This window comes from Euprymna scolopes, chromosome 17, assembly GCF_053919585.1.
Source record: "Euprymna scolopes isolate OS-2025 chromosome 17, ASM5391958v1, whole genome shotgun sequence".
NCBI lineage: Eukaryota > Metazoa > Mollusca > Cephalopoda > Sepiida > Sepiolidae > Euprymna > Euprymna scolopes.
In genome coordinates, this window is record NC_136498.1 from 98,660,623 (window position 1) to 98,667,238 (window position 6,616).

The following is a 6,616-nucleotide window of genomic DNA, read 5'->3' on the forward strand; positions in this document are numbered from 1 at the left end:
TATATATATATATACTATGAAGTTATCAAAGAATTTATCTTTAACAAAACAAACGTATCAAGATAGAGAAAGTTCGACATTGTTCAGAGGAGCAATTAAATAAATAAAGAGAAGTTTATCCATAAAAACGAAATTTATTTTTCTGTCAAGAAAATTATTATTAATTCTTTTGTTCATTCAATTTTAAGAGCCAGGAGGCCCTACAGGTAGATCGCTACAACCTGGGCATCCCGCGAAAGTAGGCGGGGTCTCAGGGACAACCTATACCTGTTCAAAAATACTTCACAGATAAAACTGTGGAACTAGGCATTACCCTAGTTCGTTATTTTCCTTACTCATTAGTTTAAGGCATGAAGTTTTCACGCACCGACTTTTATTATATACTTACAGCGTGTATCAACACAGTCGACGGTGTCGATGTTCGCTAAATTTCGATAGATTAATTAATGACTTGATTTTTATGATTTAAAACTATTACAATAATATTATAAGATGATAAGAATTCTTTTCCAAGTCAATAATATTTGTAAATTGGTGTATTTATTGAAATAAATCTATTTTATTATAGTTTGTATCTGATCACGTGACAATTAAAAACAATAAATTATGTTTACGTGGCATAAGTTTTACATCTATCATTTTATTATTTAACACTAAAAAACGTACACGTTACTCATAAAATGGTTATCAAATAATTAATTAGTTTAATATTTGCAGTAGAATATAAAATAAATGAATTCAAAAGAAAAACTGAATGACGTCGTGATATGTTTAATATGTTTGCAAAGTTTACTGATGCTATTATTAAAATACGGTTCATATTGAATAAGAATTTTTTTTTTTTTAATTCCTCTTGGCGCTATTTTAAAACGCCTTATTATCAGTTCAAATTAGTAATATTCAATATTTTTTACAAAAAAAAAAAAAACATACGTTCAGTAGGTTTTAATAGTGGGGAGGAGGAATAGATTGGTTCACGTGAACGAGCGATACCCCTCCCCCCATATTTTATTTGTTTGTTTTTTTTTTTCAATTTTTTCGGGGATTATTACCGAATGGACTCTAATCGACAATATTATAAAAAATCAATGATAAAAAAGGCAATACTTAAATATCTATAGGGGTGCTCAATTTCTAAATCGATCAACCATTTTAGAACCATTTGACATTTTTAAGCCAAATTTCGCGAAGTTATTTTTTTAAGCAGTTTGCTTTTTTTTTTAATTTCTCTTGATATTGAACCTTTTCCGAATATTTTATATACGTATTTATAGTTATCTTTTAGTTCGTCAACATCAACACATATATCATCCACCCATATTTTGCTGTCATCGAAATTGATAAAATCGCTCATTTTTCAATCCTCTCCGGAGTGTAGTCTACCTTTGATGATTGCAACGTCTTGTCAGACGAGTACCACTCTCTCAGACACTTAACGTCCATGAGCCCAAAAATGACTTCCATCGCCACAGAACGATTTTAATAGACAAATGCCTGAGGGAGTATCTGTACACATATAATGTTACAGAGTCTTAGCTTTGTACGACAGCTAAGTCGCTCTCTCGTTTCAAAATGTTGACATCCAGCAACAAGTAAGAGCAAGATAGCCAGCAACAAGTTAAACTGCAGACCAGCTTAATTCGGGTACTGGTCTCCCCTTTCTGTTTTTTTTAATCAGAGATTTGCTTGTCCTAGAAAGGTTACCTTCACCACGGCTTACGGGAGCCCTCTCCACCCCAACACACACATACATGCACACAAACACACACGGTGCTAGTTTGTCGTTGACCCCTAAAAAGGGTTCATTCGCCCTTTGGAAGGTCTTTTTTTAATCCTTCAGGGAGACTAGCCACCCTCCTCACCAAACAAGTCTGGTGGGGGAACCAGTTTAGTCGCCGGTGACCCGACCATGAGGCAGGTAGTACTGGGTTTACATGGTACCAGTAGCATATGACATGACCTGACATGGGTCTACCTTTACACTATAGAGAACATACTGTTGTTTTTATGAAATTATTTATTTATTTTTTAATTAAATTTTAAAATGCAAACGTCAAGTATCATGGTTCAATTGTGCTCTAAAGAGAAACATTTATTTCGAAAGCGCTCTTTTCATGTCAAAGAACCTACTATTGATTTTATATGCCTAGCCTTACTACTTGTGCGATGATAATGGCTTGAATTAAAGTTTTGAACGCGCCTCTGTCATATAAAAGAGCCTACTGTTGATTTTATATGTCAAGCTTTTCTGCTTGTGCGGTAATAAAACTTCTCAAATACACTTGTGATGTTAGGCTGTATAAGGCGTTAAATTTAGTCAAAATCACGTCTTTCTTCTTTCATTGGATTTTTTGATTATTGATTATCGATACTTATCGAAGACATTACGATACAAAACCTATCTAAAAAAAAAAAAAACACTGCCAGGCACATATGTTAGATTTCTGTGAGATTTTTAAAAAATCGGCCCAGCTGTTTTCGAGTCCATAGGGAATGAACTCATACGCAAAGTTTCTTTTATAGATTAGTAGGTATCTTTAACTACCTATTAAAGATAAGAAATCACATATTTTCACTATAAATATATTTGTACGGTCTTCATGAAACGTGTTAAAAATTGTATTTTTGATAAAAATAAGAATTTTTAGAAAATAATTAAGAAAATTGCTATTTGTTATTGAAAATATTTAAATCCCATTTTTTTAAATTTGAAATTTGAATTATGTCGCCTGAAAAGTTTAAAATTCTAAATTTATTATTATGCGTAAAATATCCTTTTTTAAAAGATTTTGTTTTTACTTTCGGCTACAATTTAATTTTAACTATGGAGATTCGATAAGAAAGTAGAAAATGGATGTTGGAAGCCTTCCATTATAGTTAGTCCTTTAGTCCTTACATTCCATGACTGATGTTTCTGACAAAATGGGAGAATTGTTGTTTATTAGACAAGAATCTATCCATCCAACACTTGTTGGCTGGTTTTTGTTTTAGCGTAGTATTTTAAGTTGATTTTTGTTTTGGAGTAGTATTTTAAGTTGATTTTTGTTTTGGGGTAGTATTTAAAGTTGATTTTAGTTTTTGGGTAGTATTTTTTACTTGTTTTTTTTTTTAGGGGGTTGTATTTTTTTACCTGTTTTTTTTTTTTTTGGAGGGAGTAGTATTTAATACCTGTTTTTTTTTTTGAGGGGGTAGTATTTTTAGCTGATTTTTGTCTTGGGATAGTATTTTTTAGCTGTTTTGTTTTTGTTTTTGGGTAGCATTTTTAGTTGGTTTTTGTTTGGGGGTAGTATTTTTAGCTAGTTTTTGTTTTTGGGTAGTATTTTTTTAGCTGGTTGTTGTTTTTATGCAATGTTTTTAACTGGGCTTTTGCTTTTAGGTAGCATTTTTCTACTTGTTTTTGTTTTGGGGCAATATTTTTAGCTGATTTTCGTTTTGGAGTAGTATTTTTAGTTAGTTTTTGTTTTTATGTAGTATTTTTAGCTGATTTTTGTGCTTGGGTAATATTTTTAGCTGGTTTTTGTTTTTGGGTAGTATTTTAGCTAATTATATCAAGTGGCTTGCCACTAACACCGATGTTCGATAACTTGCTTTACTGTTTTAAGATTTAACAAACAGTATTTTTTAAATTTCCCTTTGAGGATTCGCGATAATGTTTTTATTGGATTTGCATCTGACTATTTGCAGATCAATCAATAAGTTTCCTGTTCTCCATGTACTATTTCTTTATAGATTCCGCAGTATGGCTTGGAACAAGGTCGTGTAGAAGATGAATTCATTATCTCCAAACTATATTTTAAATATTTTTATAGAGGAAAATATGAATGTATTGCTTATATTATGGTTTACTTTCCTACCCATTTCTCCTTCAGTTGCAATGCAGCGAGAAATTTTTACTTTCAATAACTATCCAATCGCATGTCGACAATCATCATTGCTGCTTAACTGTTCTTTTGAATATATCGACAAGATTTTGGGAGATGAAGGTCGATACATTAATGAATTTTCATTATTTTAATTCCTTATTACATTTGATAGAGCCATAAATATTGTAATTAATTAAGTTTCATTTTTTTATCGTCTATCCTTCCTATTTTTTTAAATGTATTTGAGTGAATAATGTCGAATGAATTTTAAAAAACGAAATGAAATATCCCACTTCACTAAAATTGCTGTAATACACAAATATACTCATAAAAAAACATACTGTATTAACAAAACGAAGACTTCAAAAAAGGAATTGATAGCAACAAAAAGTGTATTTCATTGTAAGTTACAATTGTTTCAAGACCGGTTGGACAATGTCAAGCATTATGGCGTTTGAAAATTTTCACATAAGCAGCCTTTCGTCAGACTTATTGAATAAAAACACTTTAACAATAGAACATTATTTAAAGAAATTTCCCTTAAAGGAAATGAAGCATGCGAAAACATTTATCCTGGACGCATCCTTTGTCAATATAAAACAGTAATCTACGAATACGTGTTTTGCGGTACTTCTGATAGTCAGCATAGCTTGACTGTTCTAGGATTGGAACCTTACACTATATGTACTATAGTCGAATACGTTAATCGTTACGCCTAGATGACTTTACGTGTTATTTTATCGCTTTTCATTTTTAACGAAATGCAGTTATTATTATTATTATTATTATTATTATTATTGTTGTTGTTGTTGTTGTTATTATTAGGTTCGAATCCTAAAGCAGTTAAGCTACACTGACTATAGTTGATTGATTCGTAGATTACTGTTTTATAAATAAAATAATAAATAAACATTTGTTTATTTATTTACGTCCAAAAGATATGGTCGATCTTCTAAGGAAAAATATTTTCCTCAATCTACACAGTTGATGACTCTAATAACTGTTTTATCGTTAAAAATCAACCAAAAATCTATGTTTATATATATATATATATATATATATATATATATATATATATATATATATATATATATAATCATCCAGAACTGCTCCGCTGTACCAAAACTCATCAGTACAGTTATACTAGCAACTACCTTAAGCCAGGTTTGTAACTCGACTGCTTAGACGACAGTCGGTGCTCTTCACCGTTACGCTATTCGGTAACTGCTAAAATGAGCATGTGAATTAACAATGTTCAAACATTGTCCAAACGCCTAAGCTCCATTTGTTTACACAAAGAGCATCGCTTAATACGCTAGTGGCAGCTTGTTTATCACTTCCCAATATGGTCAACCCAAGATAGGGAGGATTTATAGTCATTCACATACAGCACTGTTTCGCTGTATCACAGCTCATCAGTACGACTAGATTAGCAACTACGTCAAGCCAGTTTTGAAACTCGACTGCTTAGACGACAGTCGGCGCTCCTAATCGTTAGTCATCCACACGCAACTATTTCACTATAATATGGTCTTTTTGTGTGAATAGATGACGCAAGTGTTTTCTGAGAAATTCTACAATTATCAGCAAGCCCCTCATTGGCTGATTTGGCCAGCCACTGTCTTTGTTTAAACCAATCAAATTGGTCGATGTTTTTAACCGCCAGCGATTTGCTTGACAGGCTTTTCTGATTGCCATTCAGATAGTTCCAGACATGCAGCCGACGAAGAAGGAACACAAAACTCAACTCTCTATGGATATGAGGCATTTGGGCGCCTCTACCCTTCGTCTCCTTGAGATTTTTTAAGTCTTAATGATTGGGCGAAGTTATTATTATATGTATCTCCCAGAGACTTTTTAATGTCTGAGTAATCGATGTGTCATTAATGACTTTTCTTTCAAATGGACATTAATTGTGAACTTCTGTAATGCCGACTCAAGTCCTTGTTTTATCGTTATTTCCATGGCAGATGCTCGTCTGAACTCCAATCTCTGGTCCCCCCTCGCCAATCTTTCACGAAAAACACCCGTCTAGCTGAATCCACTGTGAAAAATTTCCCCCACTCTATATCTGTGCCTAAATCAAAACGCGGATTCCATGAACAAAGCTTCTTTCTTAGAACTGCACGCCTGTGGAACTCTGTTCCGTCTGCCTGCTTCCCTCCGGACTACAACTTGGATGTCTTCAAGTCCAATGTTAACAAATTCCTAATGAACCGCCCCCTTAAGTAAACACTTCAGCAAATCTCCACACTAACGTAATGTATTTGCAATAACCCTTATCCCTGAGTGGCTTCCGGGCCTTGATAAGTGGTGATCACTGTGTAAAAAAAAAAAAGTCGAAAATTGAATCTTTTCATCAGAAAGCATCATACTAACCCTCTTAAAACGGCTGCGATTAATCCAATTATAGAGCAGTGCTGTATCCGGGTACCAGTTCCTAATGAATATAAAAGAACCATTACCTTTCGAGGTTGTTACCAGCTCCATTCAGAGCCAAATTGGGCATTTTAATTTTGCAACATAGAATGAATAAAATGTGTATCGAATCTTAGAGGTATGCTTTGTTGTAATTGCTACGTTTATTTTTTGCTATTGTCTTGAAACAGAAAACAGCTAAGATGAAATATCTTAGAGTTTTCACACTGAGATTCGAAACCCGATCATCAGATTTGTGTAATCATTACCCGCAATCGGCATTTATATACCTCAATATTTTATCTGATATATACGCAGAGATAGATTAAATAGAT

The 6,616-nt window shown here is 32.9% G+C and overlaps 1 non-coding gene across 1 annotated transcript; it reads right to left on the reverse strand.

Moving 5' to 3' along the window:
- Positions 1-203: 203 nt before the first annotated feature.
- On the reverse strand, positions 204-352 carry LOC145297262 (U12 minor spliceosomal RNA). Its single transcript, XR_013870120.1, has one exon. It is a non-coding gene; the product is annotated as a U12 minor spliceosomal RNA (small nuclear RNA).
- Between the last annotated feature and the right edge of the window lie 6,264 nt (positions 353-6,616).